Here is an 18,254-nt window from a genome sequence, read left to right as displayed (position 1 = left end):
GAGAAAACTGGTCAAGATTGAAACCAGAGAATTGTCCTGGAAGGAAAAAAGCCATAATTGCAACAACAACAACAAAAAAAAAGAGTTACTTGGAAGTAGGAAAGGAAACAGAGGTGCAGGTTCCCAGGAATCATGCACATTCATACTCCGGTTTAGGGCACCCAGGTTCACGCTTCAACAACACAGAAATGTATGTGTCACAGCCTATTAAGCTGAACTAATTTCAGGCAAAGTTGTGCAAAGATAATTTTATCTTTTTTCTTCTAATCTTTCAGGATCTGCCCTCTTCAGACAGGATTTTGCTCTCCTCTCGTCTCTTTCTGACTCCACGTGTTCCTATGGTGCCGCTTCGTCTCTTGACAGGGACCCTGTTTCAACATCTGTCTGCTTATTATTACCATTTATCCTTCGAAAGGCTTAGACTGCAGGAAGCTCTGTCAGTGTGCTCTCACACAGGTGTTCAGAAACTACTACGAGATAAGATGTTGCATATTTGCACAGGGCTATCTCTAAGTAGCACTGGAGAGAACTGCCTATTTAACGTTTCTGACATTTTAAAACAATTGTCATCTACTGTAACAGTCTAATCACTGAATTGCACTGAAATACAACTTCACCTATAATACAGTAGCTTTTACAGAATGTATAGATATTACCGAAGTTTAGAACTGCAGCGGTGTTTTTGAGGTCACTAGGTAAGGAATAGGGTTTATAGAGGTGGAAAGGCTGTAGAGAGCTGCTCAGTAAAACAAAGTCATCAAGTAGCAACATTTTAACTTGAACCAAGAAATAAACCTAGAGAATAAAGCAGGTCACAAAGTCAGAAGCAGCTATGAATTAGATCAGCTCAGCTGTTTAATCTTGTCATTAAAAAATGGGCTGTGGCTAATATAAAATCATGGTAAGAATGGCTACAAATTATCTTCAGCTGGCATGACTGCCTCCTAGAAAAGGAGGAGTTAGGAAGCACTAAGGTTATGTGTCTTCAAGATAAAAGGGAAGAGAGGAAAAACCATGGAGAATAGAGAATCTGACACTCCAATTAGTTAGTTTGTGAGAAAGGGGTTGCCAATGTTAGAGTTGAGATAGGACGGTATGACACTGGTGGAGCTGACCCCTCATTGGGTCTTGTTCCCAGAAACAGGGTAGCATTTCACAGGGATGGCATGTGCACAGAGAGAGCGTTCATTAATAAAGGGAGATTCATGGGGAGAGGGTGGGCGAGGGAGGAGAATCAGACGACTGTCTTGGATTCATCATGATATACAAGCAAATCTATTTTAGATCCCACAGCAAACCTTTGATTTCATTTATTATGGTTTATAGCACCACACTGCTGAATGTTATACACATAAATTTTCTCTTAAAACTGTTTTGCTCTGGACTACCAGTTTCTGCTTGAAGATACAGATAACTAAAAGGAGCATCACTCCTACCCTTAAGAATAAATGCTGTCTTTAGTCCATCAGATAAATAAGTTTATTCACCAAGCAAGTAACGCAAAATTTGGAGACAGGCACGTGCCGAGAGAAAAGACCTAAGCACTTGCTCACCTGGGGCAGATGTCACCAAATGCCATGTAAGCTGGTAAGAAGAGTTCTATAATATTTATAACAAATTGTCCAAGCAAAGTGCAGGGTAGTTTAAGAGTGTGAATCCTGGGTCCACAGAAAGAGACTATTCCACAGTCTTGTAGGCCTTTCCCCCAGGAACCCACCAAGCAATCCCCTGGCAACCCCACAGGGAAGTCGGGTTGAGAAAGCTTCCCCAGTGGAGCCACCTGGGGAAGGAGAGAACAGCCACCGCTTAGAAAAACAGCATTTTGGCTGAACACAGTAAGGCTAAAGACACACACACACACACACACACACACAAAACTATGCACAAATTGTATGTTCTCATTAGGAAAAGTATTTTTCATGAAGGGGTGGGTCAGGAATTCTGAGACTAAGTTGTAAGACTGTATGTGTACTGTAGGATTGAGCAAATAAATACATTGGACACTAAGAGCAGGTTTTTCACGTTTGTAGAAAGATGCTACAAAAAAGGAAGGGGGAGGATAGAGTTAACCCATGGTGTTGGGACTTCAAGGTATCAGGACAATGCATGGTTTTCATTATGCAAATATACGAGTAGATGGATACTGACAGATACAGATGCATGTACTCATACACCAAATTCTCCCACCTCTTCCACTAGAGGATCTAGAATCAATAATAACAAATCACCAATTAACACACCTGGTACTGTATCTTGGTTCCTAAATACCATTCTCCAATAAAAGGTCCAAGACTTAGAAAAATGGCAGAGTTCAGGACAGGAGCACAGAAAGACCAAGATGTTCTTGGCACATCTCGTGGTACCAGAAAGTAAAGTGCTAAAAAGGTGGGGTGGAGGGTCTTATCAAAGATACTGGAGCCAGCTAGAAGGAGCTCCATATTGGGACAACTTGAACATCTATATAAATAATATTATTGAACTGTAACCTGTAGAAAAAATATATACCAATGAGCAATATTAGGAAAACATACAAACAAATAAATAGGGACAAAGGTATATAACTCTTCCTTACTGTAAGATTCTAAATAATAAGTGTGGAATGCCTGAGGAATGTAGAAAGTCACCATTTGCCAGATATCAGAGTAATAATTATCACACACAAGAATCATCAATAGATACTAAAATTTGATGCTGAGTTAGATGATAAGAAACAGGATAATGTGCAGACTTGAAGTTTTATTTTAAAGGCAAAAATTAGTAACTTCACAGATGAAATATCTGTCAAGCATCACTTTCACCAAGTGATCAAAGGTAACATCACTCGTACTGAGACACATCAACGTCACATACTTCCTGATGTGATGCACTAAGGATGCATCACATTTGTGGAATTCTTGCTAAAAATTAATAACATGAATTTAATACAGAAGAAACATCAGATGAACCCAAAACAAGAAACATTCTATAAAACAACTCTTTCAAAATATCAAGTCATGACACATAAAAAGATTGAGGAACTGTCCTGGATTGGAGGACACTAAGGAGATATAACAAATAAATGCAATGTGGGTTAGTGGACCAGTAAAAGGACATTGATGGGACAATTGGTAAAATTTGAATAAGATATGTGGATTAGTTAACAGTATTTTTCAAGTTATTTTCTTGTTTTTGATAATTGTGCTTTGGTTATTTAAAATATTAACATTCAGAGAAGCTGGGTGAAGGGTATGTAAGAACTAGTTGCAGCAGTTTGGGAACTTTTTTCTATGTCAGGAAGTATTTCAAAATAAAAATTTATAGGAGATTGAATCAAGATAGCCGAGTAGGAAGATCCTGAGCTCACCTCCTCCCATGGACACACTAAAACTACAACTACACATAGAGCAACTACCTCTGAAGACCACCAGAACAGATTTTCTACAACTAAGAATATAAAGAAGAGGTCACATCATGAGGAGGAGGATGGGCAGAGATGCGGTCTAGTCAGAACCCACACCCCAAGGTAGGCAACCCACAAGCAGGAGAGATAACACAACTGTGAATGATATCACACCAGACTCCCCAGCTCAGGGGACTTCTCTGGGAAGATGAGCCCCCATAATATCTGGCTTTGGAAATCAGAGGGGCTTACATCCGGGAGAGCTGGGGGGCTGTGGGAAACCAAGACTCTACTCGTAAAGGGCATGTACACAAACTCACTCACCCCCAAGTCCATCACAGAGGCAGCAGCTTGAAAAGCACCTGGGTCATATGGGAATGAGATTCACTGAAAATTTTAGGGTGTGTGTTGGAGGGTCAAATATCTAGTGGGACTTTCTCCAGGGATGGAAGTGATGGTGGGCACCACTTTTTGGTTAACTCTCCTTCCACCTACCTGACTCAGTGCTGGTGGGTACCACTCCTTTCACTCTCCATCAACTTACCTAACACCACGTGCCTCACCCTGGCTTTCCCTGAGTACAAGCTCCACGCAACCCACCCGCCCCTTGCTGGCCCCTCCAGTGCAGTTCCCACTCCAGGGGTCCAGCCCTGCACACCAGCATGCCTGCAGCACTCATGGCCCAACCACAAAGGAGGGTGCATGCAGCCCACACATGGGACATCCCTGGAGCACCTGGCTCTGGTGACCAGGGGGGATTACACCACTGGACCTCAAAGGACACCTTCTACATAAGGAGGTCACTCTTTCAAGACTGGGAGATGTAGTTGATATACCTAATAGAGAATTAAACATGGCAAGTTAGGTAAAATGAGAAGACAAAAAAAATACCTTCCAAATGAAAGAACAAGAAAAAAACCTCAGGAAAAGAACTAAACAAAACAGAGATAAGCAATTTACCAGATAAAAATTTCTAGGTAATAGTCACAAAGTTGCTCACTGAACTCAGGAGAAGAATGAATGAACTCGGTGAGAACTTCAACAAAGATAGAAATTATAAAAAAGAACCAATCAGAACTGAAGAATACAGTAACTTAAATTAAAAAATACATTAGTAGAAATCAGTAGCAGATTAGAGGAAGGAGAAGAACAGCTCAGTGACTTGGAAGGCAGGGTAGTGGAAATCACCCAATCAGAAGAGCCAAAGGAAAAAATAATTTTAAAAATGAGAATAGCATAAAGGACAACGTCAAGCATACTAACGTGCATTACAGGGGTCCCAGAAGAAGAAGAACAGAGAGAGGGACAGAAAACCTACTGGAAGAAACAGTGACTGAAAACTTCCCTAACCTGGGGAAGGAAATGGACATCCAGACCCATGAGACCCAAAGGACTTCCAATCAATTGAACCCAAATAGGGCTACACTGAGATCCGTTATAATTAAAATACCAAAAGTTAAGTATAAAAAGAGAATCTTAAAAGTAGTAAGAGACGCACATCTAGTTATACAAGGGCCCTTCCCCATAAGACTACTAGCTGATTTTTTTTTAGCATAAACTTTACAGGTCAGAAGGGACTGGCACAATAAACTCAAAATACTAAAATGAAATAAATAACTTACAACCGAGAATACTCTACCTAGCAAGGTCGTCATTCAGAATTAAATGAGATAAAAAGAGTTTCCCAGACAAGCAAAAGCTAAAGGACTTCATAACCACTATACAGACCTTACTAGATATGTTAATGGAACTTCTTAAATGGAAAAGAAAATAATGATAACTAGAAACAAGAAAATTATGAAAGACAAAATCTCACTGGTAAAGGCAAACATATTAAAGGTAGTTCAACCACCAATGATAAAGCCAGTAAGAAGGTTAAAAAGACCAAATCGCCTATATATAAAATAATTAGTTAAGTGACACACAAAACTTAAAACATAAAATATGACACCAAAAATGTAAAGTGGCAGGGGAAAATGTAGTGCTTTTAGAATGCACACAAACGTAAGTGACCACCAATGTAAAATAGACATCTGCATAGTACACACAGGTTGTTATATGTGAACTTCATAGTAACCACAAACCAAAAACCTAGAACAGGCACACAAAAAATATGTAAAGAATACAAACCTAACACTAAAGAAAACATCAAATCACAAGGAAAGGAAACAAAAGAAAGAACCAAAAAGAACAAAAGCAACCGTAAAACAATTAACAATATAGTAATAAGTACATGCCTATAATAATTACTTTAAATGCTAATGGACTAAATGCTCCAATCAAAAGACGCAGGGTGGCTGAATAGATTGAAAAAAAAAACAAGACTTATTTAAATACTTCCTACAACCGGCTCACATCAGAGCTAAAGACACACAGACTGAAGTTGAGGGGATTGAAAAAGATATTCTGTACAAATGGGAACATAAAGAAAGCTGGGGTAGTAATACTCATAGTAGACAAAATAGACTTTAAAACAAAGACTATAACAAGTGACAAAGGACACTACATAATGATAAAGGGATCAATCCAACAAGAAGATATAACAATTATAAATATATATGCACCCAACATAGGAGCATGTCAATATATAAAGCAAATATTAACAGACACAAAGGGAGAACTTGACAGTAATACAATAATAGTAGGGGATTTTAACAACCCACTATATCAATGGATGACAGATCATCCAGACAGAAAATCAATAAGGAAACATTGGCCTTAAACAATGCATTAGACCAGACAAACTTAATAGTTATCTGTAGGACATTTCTTCCAATAACAGCAGAATACACATTACTTTCAAGTGCACATGGAACGTTCTCCATGGTAGGTCACATGTTAAGCCACAAAACAAGTCTCACTAAATTTAAGGAGGTTGAAATCATATAAAGCGTCTTTTCCAACCACAAGTTATGAGACTTAATTACAATGACAAGAAGAAAGCTGTAAAAAAATACAAACACATGGAGACTAAACAACATGCTACTAAAGAACCAGTGAATCACTGAAGAAATCAAAGAGGAGACAAAAAATAATACCTGGCTACACATGAAAACAGAAACACAATGATCCAAAATCTATGGGACACAGCAAAAGCAGTTCCATGAGGGAAGTTCACAGCAATACAGGCCTACTTCTGGAAACAAGAATCTCAAACAATATAAACTTACACGTAAAGGAACTAGATAAAGAAGAACAAACAAAGCCCAAAGAAAGGAGAACAAAAACAAAATGCAAAAAGACTCACAGACAGGAAAAACAGGTGGTTGCCAGAAGGGAGGGGGTTGGGCGATTGGGTGAAAAAGGTGAAGGGGATTAAAAGATGCAAACTTTCAGTTATAAAATAAGTAAGTCACAGGGATGTAATGTACAACATAGGGAATATAGTCAATAACATTACAATAATTTGGTGTTATAGTTACTAGACTTATCCTGATAATCAATTCAAATGTATGAATCCTGATAATCAATTCATAATGTAGGTAAGTATTGAACCACTATGTTGTATATCTGCCACTAACATTGTATGTCAACTACACTCAGTAAAAAAAGAAAAATCAGTATATGGCCAAATAAGTAACAGTTAAAATTATGATAAAAAATATATATTCTTTATATAAAAACAAAATCTAATGTGAAAATCTGCATACATTATTAATGGCTATTTCTACCTAGGATTAAGCAGAAGACATTAATGGCACAGCTAGAAAGGTAATATACATTTTCTACTCATTTGCTTTCTACTACACAAGCAAAGCAGAATCTCAAATAATTCTGGAAGAGCTGGCCAGTTCAGTTATGCAGACATCAAAGGCAGTGTGTCAAGCTCTATACTTTTCCTTGTCCCTTTCTGTGAACACATACAGCGAAGGTATTTCATTCAGGCCACTAATTTTAAATAAATTAAATATGTGGACTTTTGATTTATTTCACCTTTAATGCTAAACATCCAAGATTATGTTAGGATGGTAGACAGGATATCCCAGATCTATTTCCACATGCCTTCCCCCCTCCTCATTGCCAGTGGAGGATAAATAGTTAATTAACTGAGCTAGCATTTAGAACAGTGCCAGTATTAGCTATTTTAGTTGTCATTGCTGTTACTATTATCATTAATGTCATTGCCCTGATCTTTAATAAAAATAACTCAGCAGACTAGTATTAGCTTTCCTTTAAGCTCTTCAACACTGAAATACTTATATTTTGAGGTGTTAAGTGATTTAGCAAAAGCAAGTAGAAGGAGAACCACTGAATTATTCAGAAATTAAATTTTACAGCGCCCAAGCATCAAGGTGGACCAGCTGAAACTGGCAGGTCTCAGTCTCCCCAGCTCTCCGGCTTGCTGACCTTCGCGAAGGCAATGATCTTTAAGTCATCTTGTTCTGCTTCGTGTTCTGCTCTGCGTCTGGCACGTAAAATCATCTAAAATTATCACCACCCATGAATGTCAGTGGAAGTGGGCTATGCTCTTTTATTGACTTGGTCTGCATCACAGAATACAAAAAATGTGCAGACAGGGGGTATGAACATTTCCCTAAAGTGTGAGAGATGCTCATATTAAAAGCAGATTAGGCTGGTCTTCAGCTTGTCTCCAGGAAGTCAAATATCAGGGTAAACTGTGGAGGAGGCCTTGTGAAAGCTCTGGAGCCAGAGCTGAGAAACGTACACTGGCTTGCTTATAAAGGAGCACAGTTTCCCTAAACATATGCATACCATTTCTGTTTGCAATCCTGGGCGTGAATTAGTTTGAAATTATTCCTGCGTAGAAATAACACAGAGGCTGGAGGGAGGGAGGGGTCAGTTATGAAAGGCCTTTGGAAAGATGCCTTCAGACACAGTCTCAACAAGACAGTAATTCTTTAACAAAAAGTATAATAATAAACATAACATACAGGGCCTTGGTGCAATCCAGTTCATTGAATAAGTATATTCTTAAATCTCTCTGTTTTAGGGTTATATTTCAAATACTTACATTTATAATCAGGGATAAGGTTTTGAATTTATTTTGTGTTTTTTCCCCAGCACATTCTTTTATATTATAAAAAATGTAAAGGGAGAAATTAAGTTATGGAAGTGTCATCTTAAAGAAGAGCTTTGGGAACAATGAAATAAATATAAGAACTATTTCAGTATTCTGATCGGCTTTTTCTCATTTTGAGTCATAAAAAAGAAAGTAATGTTCTCAGTCTGAGTTGAACAGGACCTCTAGGGAGAGCTGATCACATACCTTTGTTCTGGTGAAGAGAAAAACTAGTAAGTAGGACTTGTGCGTTCAGCTTACTGATAAGACAGCAAAATGGTGCTTTAATTCACCCGTTATTGAAGCAAGCATTTATCATCATCCTGTTCTGTGGAAGTGGTGGGGAAAATATGAAAAGGGAATAAAATCTGTCCTCACAAAGTTTACTACATGAGAGTCACGGAATATTTATACGTGCAACTACAACGCAGCACAATTACCACAAACTTGGTGGCTTACAAAACACGACACACGTGTTACCTGGAGGTCAGAAGTCAGACGCGGGTGTCCCTGGACTGAAGGCGCGGTGGTGTCAGCGCTGCGCTCCTTCCGGGGGGCTCTAGGGTGGGATCTGTAGAATCCTGGTCTCCCCCCGTGCCGAGAGGCTGCTTGCGTGTTCTTGGAAACGTGACCCTTCGCCGCCTCCCTCCGGCCCCCCAGGCCAAGCCCTCCTCCTGCTCGTCTGTCTGGTTCTTCCCTCCCCCCGCCCCCTGCGGCTTATAAAGGCCCTGGTGGTTATTGGGCCCACCTGACAACGCGGGGTCATCGCCCCACCCCAAGGCCAGCTGATTGACAGACTTCATCCCATCAGCAGCCTGGCTCCCTCGTTGCCGGGTAACGGAGCATGGGCACAGGTGTTGGAGGTGAGGGTGCGGATACCTCAGAGGCGGCAGGAGGCTGCCCATCACCTCTGTGAAATCCGTGTTTTCTACAACAGGGGAAGCTGTCTTCTAACTTGCGCAGCACAGTTTGTGTTAGTTTTCTTAGCAAGTCCTTTTAAATTGAGGGGAAAAGGCAGTACTCGTTAAGGACGTTTTACTTTTTTGATTCTGCGGCCCATCACCTGGCCTCAATAAAGTACAAACATAATGAAGTTGGATGATTTTGTTTCCCTCCCAGGAAGCAGGGTCCTTAGTCCTACGGCAAAGACATTCCATGGGCAGTTTGAATTTAGCCCTTTTCTCCTCTCCTCCTAAGTGTTAACCTTTCCGCTTTTCCTCTCTGAGTTTCTCCCAGACACACTCTTATAATTGATTTTCTCTTATTTTTCAGCTCTACTCTAGCTGCCCACACTCATCTTCTTTATCTTTTCTACTGCATTACTTCCACGCTAGGGCAGTAAGATGTGTTCCCTTTGTTTTGTAGATTTTAAAATGTGATGATGACTCCCCAGCTGAATCTCCCTTTTCCGGGAAAAATCATCATCTGGAAGTCTCCCTGAGGAACATAAAACCTCAGAATGACCTATATAAACTAAAGCAAAAACAGTCACCCTCAAAGTATATTTTTGGGAAACTACCTTGTTGGTTCAAATGTTTAGAATCTTTTTTTTAAATTAAAAACCACAATAAGTACCAAAAAATGATAAAGAACAAGTTCATGCAACATGTGGATTCCAGAAGACACTTCATGATAAATCAGTCATATTTTTCTTTACTTGAAACAGTCTTGGGAGCTTATATACAGCATCTATATTTAATTATTCCAAGTTTTTAAGGGCATTTTCTTTTAAAAATAATCTCCACAAGAGTTCAATGTCTTTGTCAAAATGTCATCAGCTTGATTATTTTACTGTCAGATTTTTTGCAGGGATGGATTCAGGATTTGGGATATTTCCATAATTTTTGGAGAACATTTTAAGAAAAAGAATGCAAACATTAGAAATACTATGTATATATAATATTTGTTCAATATTTTTAGAATGAGAAATCACACTTATAGTTATTTTAAAAAGCTGAAAACATTAGAAATGTAACAAAATTCTGAAATCATTAAATATATTTAATAAATAACTCACACCTCAACAATCCTTTCTTTTCCAGTTGCATTTAACATGAAAATTCTGAAAATTTTTCATTTCACCCCTTCCAAAATAAATGTGCATTTATGAGAAATTAATGGTAACCTTACAATAATCCAACTGATGAACAGAATAGGTTTGAGTGGCTTCCGGGTCTATAGGCTTCCTGTAATGTCTGCCTCCACCACCCACATGTTTCTGGTCCTGAGACCATAGGACAGATGTAAACCACAAGGTGACCTTTGGCTTGAGACCTTCAACTCATGACCCAAGGGGGTCAGCAAGGGGGACTTAGGAGGGGGACATCAGACAGGAACTGTGTGCACACGGGGCTGTCATTTTCCTCTCAGCTCCAAAATCACCGTTCATTGCTTTCCTGTCAAAATCGATCTAAACCTTTTTTGAATTGAAGTATAGTTGCTGTACAATATTACGTAAGTTACAGGTGTACAATATAGTGGTTCACAATTTTTTAAGTTTATGCTCCATTTATAGTTATTATAAAACATTGGCTATATTCCCTGTGTTGTACAATGTATCCTTGTAGCTTATTTTACACGTAATATTTTGCATCTAAACCTTTTAAGTATGATTTTTTGCCAGCTGGCACAATGTTAAGCTATTTAAGTAGAGGGTCCAAGCAAGACATTAAAAAGGGGAAGGTGTTTAATTTCCCAATTTCAGCTGCTATGCTTTTGCCTTTTTCCCCCTTTCTTTCCTGCATGCTTGGGCCTGGTGGCTAAAGGTCCACAGCCCTTCCAGCAAGAGCACCACAAGCTCCAGGCCTCTGACACATTCCTGACCCCTGAACACACACCCACCAGCTGACACTCGTCTGCACCTGAAGGGATCCCTTCCTGCCTGCCTGGTGCTGCAAACTGACTCTGCATGAGACACCCAGAGAAATTCTCCACATCCTGTGAGCTGCAACCACACTTCCTCCAGAAATATCCAAACTCAACTCGAGGACTCTCCCTCAGCCCTGGGACACTGCTGGGTTTCCATTAACATTTTCATATTTACTCTCCTATTTTATAACTTAAAATGTCTTAATAATAAATTTCCCCCTTTAAACTGCAGGGTGGAATCTGTCTCCTGACTGCATTCAGACTGAGACAGAGGAATTACTGAAAATCATATAAACATATCCCATTAAATCCAAACTCATTTCTCCTTAGCTTGGACCCAAAAATGTCATAGCATTTGCCATAGGTGGCCATTGAAACACCAGCCAATGTTATGAGATGGTGACGTCAACTCATAGTTGAAAGAGACACTTTTAATCAGTACATTTAATTCTCTCTTATCTATGTGGGGGGGGAGGGAGAGGAGGAGGGGAAGAGACACACACACACACACACACACACACACACACACACACACACACACACACACACACACACACACACACACACACACACACACACACACACACACACCCCCATGAGAATTAACTTAATGAAAAATTCTCCTCAGCCCTGGGAAGTCTAGTTTCTGTCTGGACAGTCATTTCCCAAGGAAAACTCTATCCCAGGATTGGCAAACTACTGCAAACAGGACAAATCCAGTTTGCATGTGCTTTTGTAAATAAAGTTTTATTAAAACACAACAGGTCTTTATTAAAACACAATTTAAGAATTGCTTATACTATGCTATAATTTCATGCTCTACTAGCGTCGTTGAGTAGTTGCAACAGAGATACTATGGCTCACAAAACCTCAAATATTTGCTACTTGGTCCTTTACAGATAAATCAGCTGATGGCTGCTCTGTACTACTGAGTGACACTGGAAGTTTTAGGAGGCTGCTGGCCATTTAGGTCACATACACACAAGGAGACGTGAGTCCTTTGAAGTCAGCCGTGAGTTTCTGATCTAAGAACCAAGAACAGCTCTACGTGTTTCTACGTCAAGTCAAAAGGTTGATGGCCACTATTTTCCTTACCACTCAGAAACCTTTAAATTTTACGTTCGGTTCCTCTACTATGCTATGAAATAGTGTTAATGTCAGAAGTGTGAGCACTAGATTATATGTTACCTTTTAAAAGTGCTTTTAAAAGACCAATATATTTAAAGAATTCTGTAGTGGAAGCAAAGAGAAATGGACTTGAGAATCACTGCAGATAAAAAAAGAAAGCTATTATCAAAGCACAAAGGGCAGGATTTGGGGAAGCATACTGGAAAAGTGGAGTAGAAATTTAAGATGGGACTGGAAAAATGGATTAACCAGGGACTTTTAAGACTTCAGTCTACAGTGTCTCTCCTTTTAAATGACTAGCATATATAAATGACAGTATTAAGGAAGGTTTACATAAGAATTGGAACATAATAGAAAGGTCACTTATTTAGTGAGATCTGGCAGAATATCTTCCCTTCGAAGACTACAACATCCAGCTAAGCAATAAGATGGTTCCAAAAATAAATGAGAAGCTTAGTAAAATGGAAACGAATGCAGGGGCTAGAATCAAATTTAGTCTTACTGTGTTTCAAGAACAATATGGGAGAAATAAATCTGAGATGCCAGATGCTTCCTAAATAGACAAGAAAAAAAATGTAGAAAAGACACATTTGTCTCAAATAATGAAAATTAGAATAAAAAATGCTAATTATTTGGCATCCTTCTTTCTGTTCCTAAATATGTCTTGGAGAAATATTTAAATACATAATATATATAAATATTTAGGCTCAATCTTTTCTTTATCCATTAATTTGAATGTAATCAGATTTAAAAGCAAATTTCCTTATTGTGGCCGCCTAGAGGAAAACAGATGTACTTAATTTAACAGTGAAATGTCTTTAACTGTGGGGTCTGATCACAGAAGCAGCTAGTTTTCATGCTGCATTATTTTATCCACACACTGATTTATACACTGAATCTGTTTGCCATAAAGCATGACTCACTACATCAGCAAAGAAGAGTGGCCTAAGCCGATGTGTGTTTGAAATGTCATAGGAGGATAACAAATGCCTGATACTTAGAATAAAAAAGTTAAATCACTTATAGTGTGGCAGGCATTGCATTTGGTGTGAATAACGTTTCTTCTGAGTTTGTATTTAGATGAGAAACAGATGGTGAAAGTTTGTTTTAATTCATTTGTCCATTAAAGTACTTAATCTATGCAGTTCTGTTACTCCTCAATACACAGAAGTTTTGTTCATCACAGATTTATTTCACTACTAATACATAAGTAACCATGATAACATTAGTATCTCAGAATTATCATAGGTCTCACAATAAGACATACTGGGAATCAACTTATTCATACATGCATTTATCATAACCCCTATTACTATGGTGTCAGTCTACTGTTTTTCTAAAGGAGGAAACAGCTCAAGGAAGAAAGTTAGTGATAGACTCCAAGAGATGCATTTTCTTGGTGAGGTTCTCTAAAGCCAGGATATAACTTGACTCTATAGGTTAAGAAACTTATTTTTGTCACTTTAGGCCCACCATAATAAGATATAGGAAAAAAAAAAAAAAGAGAGAGAATGCTAACTAATTAATGGTAAAATGAAGCTCTATCATTTGTCGGTGAACAAACTCAAGTCTCTCTTTTACGACCCCTCTTCTTAGTGTCAAGGCACCCAAAAAAACACAGAAGAATCACACGACATTTACTTAGCATGTGAGATGCACAAAGAAAACAATTATCTATTCCTTACAGGTTCTCGGTCTCATAAGAGAATATACTCTTTTAGGGACTGGGGTTCTCTTTCTCGCTATCCTTCATACAGCACTAAACGCTGACCAATTCTAATATGTTTTCTTTTTCCTTTTTCTCCATGTTTAGCCCACCACTCTCCTGCTAAGACGCACTACCTTCACATGGCTTCAAGGAAGAGACCGTTTTTCATCCTTCTTTGGTTCTATTTCATACATTAGTCCTTTCCATTTCAAATAACCACCATGATTTAGCATCAATTTTGGTCATAGCTGTTCATCTCATTCACGGGGCTTTAGTTTATGGTCTTTTGCCTCAGAGAAGGTAAATTCAGTATCTGCTCCAGCAGGAGGAAGAAGAGAATCACCTGGAGGCTTGCGAAAGCATCCCTGTGGAGAAACTGTTCGCAAAACCCAACAACTAAGAGTCCCAAGTCAGCACAGTCAGGGCACAGCCCGAGTTGGAAAGTTAGAGAATGTTTTCTTAGTATAGTGGTAGATAGACTTTCTATGAAAATACTTTTCAATAATATCACCCTTTTGCTTGTTAGTTTATCAATAAACTTGCAGTGCAGGCCTGCTCTGTGCAAGGACGGTTCCAGGCACTGAGAACACGCAGTTGGATGAGAAAGTAAGGTGGCTACTCTTAGGGAATTTGCCTCATTGTCAGGGGAAATGAGAGGAAGGGGTCAACTGTAAGTCATTCTTATCCACTTCAAGTCCTTCCAGCTGAAGAAAAGCAACCTTGCAGAGCGCTAGGATCTGTGGGTAACTCTTTTTATATTCTCCTTTACCAATAAAGTTAGAAGCACGTGACACTACAGAAAAATGAGTCCCCTGCTTTGGAGGTAGGACCGTTAAGAGTCAGTCAATCAGTAGAAACTTCTATTCTGATTACATATTTATGAGAACTTTGTAATTTCTTTAAGGTTGCTGGGAATTCAACAACAATAACAACAAAACCTACCTGAAATTTTCCACCTGTTGAGATCAGTCACACCTTTTCACATTGCTTTGGGAACTGTTAGCATCCTGCCTTCAAGTACGGGCCTCAGCAAGCTTGCTCTGTAAAGGACCAGACAGTAAATATTTTGGGCTTTGGAGGCCCAGAGACAAAACTGAAGATATTATGTAGGTAATCATATCACTGAAGAAAAATAACTCCTCAAATTTTAATTGAGGAAATGAAGAATTTAATAATGGAGCATGTTTTTTGTAATACAGGTCTACTCAGGAGAAGGGAATTTTGGAGGGGAGGGTAATATTTCACTTAGCTGGGGTTCCTTCCCTTTCATCAAAATACGTTGCAAATGATCGTTGGTTAACGCTACTTTGTAACGATATTTACATACAACATCTTTGAAAATGCCTTCTCACGTAGATCCGCCCAAATACTGCCAGTACACAGGCAAATGCTCTTAATGGAGGGAACCCAGGTCTCGGAAGGTGCTTATAGGATTCCGTTAGGCTCTGTTCCTGATATTCTCCTTCAGTCCATTATCACACTGCAGACCACCACTTCCAGCTGAAAGCCAGGTGGAACTCCTCAATTACATAATTAAATAGAGCTTGAAATATGAAAATTTCCTTTGCGCTTCATTGGGCTTTGAAATACACTGCTGGAGGTGTCACCTGAGTTTGGGAAATCTATGCGGTGCAACGTTGTGAGTGAATAAGGATCCTGCTTCATGTTTTAACTTTTGATACAACGCGAAACATATAAAGTAGCTTGACTGTACTTGTGATTCCAATGATGGTCGTTATCACCAAAATGGCTTAACCAAAGAGTAAGTTTAACATTTGTACTATTTTGCCTTCTAATTTTAGGCTGAACTCATTAGGAAACATTATCAAATGCAGCAGAAGCTAATTCAATGCTATTTCGCGTCTGATAATAGTGGTTGAAGGCAATTCTTCCCTTCTGGAAAATTTCAGTATCAGCTCCGAGTTTAGAATATCCTAACGACGGTTTACCAATGCTCAGTTACTGAGGTGCTGCGAGGCAGGGCAAATCAGGATATTCAGCCTCTATTTCAGACAAAAATTCATGGAACTGAGCATGCTGGGCCCACGAACGGGAGTGGGGTTCACAGTTGACACTACTGATTCAGTAAAACGTGAGAGAGTCAAGTATTTTCCTCAAAGTACCTGCTGGCGAATTTATGGAAAATCATAGGCTTTAAACAACTCACACTTTCATAAGTCCTGCAAATTTGCCCAAATAAGCATTTTCCTGCTCCATACACACATTCACCACTATCAGTTGCACACATAGATCCCGCACCAAATTGTGCTGAATTAGGGCTTTCTCCACGTCTTTAAAGACACCCTTACCTCTCCGTCCCAGGCACGTTTTCATAGAAGTTTACTCTTCATCGCTTAGAACTCGGTGGTGTCGACACCTCAAATCAACTGAGGGGTGTCAGCAACACCCATCGACTCACCAAGCGCAAAGAGAAACAGCTGGGAGGCGTTTGCCTTGCAAATAAGAAGCCCGTTTGTTTCCCGAGGCTCCTTCCAAGGGCCTCGCTCTTAACGCAGCTGCTCCTGCTGAAGGAGATCAGCTAAACAAGCTCCTTTCCTGAAAGTGCGCCTCTTCAGCTGCTGCAATCAAGTATGATTGAACGAACCCAGCACTGGTGAATGGCTTTTCTTGCTGGACTAATAAATGAGACAACTGGAAATTTATTTCGGTGGTAGCCTCATTTCAATTTTTATTTTTGTGAAGAAATTCTGCTGTGATGAGGTACGCTGTTTTAAAGTTTCTAGTGTTTCCGAACATGGCTGGTCTGTGAGCAGGGCCATGCGACGAGTGCTTACTCATGTCAACACGTATCCTTCAGCACAGGTCGTTGCATGATAAACGATGATTTGCTGTCTAATTTGGTACGCAATAATGCACACTCCACTATGCCTGAAGAATGCAACATTTGAGCCTCGGTAAATTTAAGAAAATTGAAATCATATCAAGCATCTTTTCCGACCACAACACTATGAGGCTAGAAATCAACTACAAGAAAAATGCTGTAAAAAAACACAAAGATGTGGAGGCTGAACAGTATGCTACTAAACAACCAATGGTTCACTGAAGAAATCAAAACATACCTAGAGACAAATGACAACGAAAACACGACGACCCAAAACCTACGGGATTCAGCAAAAGCGGTTCTAACAGGGAAGTTTATAGCAATACAATCCTACCTCAGGAAACAAGAAAGATCTCAAACAAACCACCTAGCCTCACACTTAAAGCAACTAGAGAAAGGAGAACAAACAAAACCCAAAGTTAGTAGAAGAGAAGAAATCATAAAGATCAGAGCAGAAATAAATGAAACAGAAACAAAGAAAACAATAGCAAAGATCAATGAAACTAAAAGCTGGTTCTTTCAAAAGATAAACAAAATTGATAGACCTTTAGCCAGACTCCTCAAGAAAAAAAAGGCAGAGGGCTCAAATCAATAAAATTAGAAATGAAAAAGGAGAAGTTACAACAGAAATGCAAAGGACCGTTAAGAGACTACTACATGCAACTCTATGCCAGTAAAATGGACAACCTGGAAGAAATGGACACATTCTTAGGAAGGTGCAACCTTCCGAGACTGAACCAGGAAGAAATAGAAAATATGAACAGAGCAATCACAGCGTTTGATGTCCACTCTGCTTTTTCTGTTTCAACATTATGAGTGTGCCCTGGTATAAAAAAGTAAATAAAATGTGTTAAGGTGACACGTGGCATTTGGAATGCTGCCCACTTATAGCTGTGTCCCCACCATGTGTAAGTGCCGAGAAGCAGGATGGAAAACAGAGAGTCACAGGCACACGCTCTCCATACCTACAGGAGGTTCCTGTACTTCTGCTGCAAAGCAGCCGGATGGCCCGAGATGACCGAGTGTGGCTGCCTTCCAACAACCCGTATTCGTGGTTTCATATAATTTTCGTGTGTCATAAAATGTTATTCTTTTGATATTTTCAACCGTTAAAATATGTAAAGCCATCCAAGGCTCACAGGCCACAAGAAATAGGTGATGGGCCATGTGTGGTCCACAGGCTGTAATGGTAATTTGCCAAAGTATTGCTTGTGATTTAGAAAACAAAGTACAGGTGTGTGATGTTTATAAGACAATTAAAACCTAATAGTGAAAGGTGTACAGTAAAGTATAAAAGAAGTCAATCACC

General features: G+C 39.3%; 1 long non-coding RNA gene across 1 annotated transcript in view; it reads right to left on the bottom strand.

Annotated features, from left to right (window-relative positions):
• The window catches only part of LOC309664088, a 377,635-nt gene that overhangs the window by 218,778 nt on the left and 140,603 nt on the right, over positions 1-18,254 (bottom strand). The window contains exon 6 of the long non-coding RNA XR_014265581.1: positions 9,148-15,143. This is a non-coding gene — a long non-coding RNA (uncharacterized lncRNA). The remainder of the gene's footprint in view (positions 1-9,147; positions 15,144-18,254) is intronic.

Source organism: Balaenoptera physalus (genome assembly GCF_965194825.1).
Source record: "Balaenoptera physalus genome assembly, chromosome: 7".
NCBI classification, from domain to species: Eukaryota; Metazoa; Chordata; class Mammalia; order Artiodactyla; family Balaenopteridae; genus Balaenoptera; species Balaenoptera physalus.
This window is presented reverse-complemented; position numbering and strand designations above follow the sequence as displayed.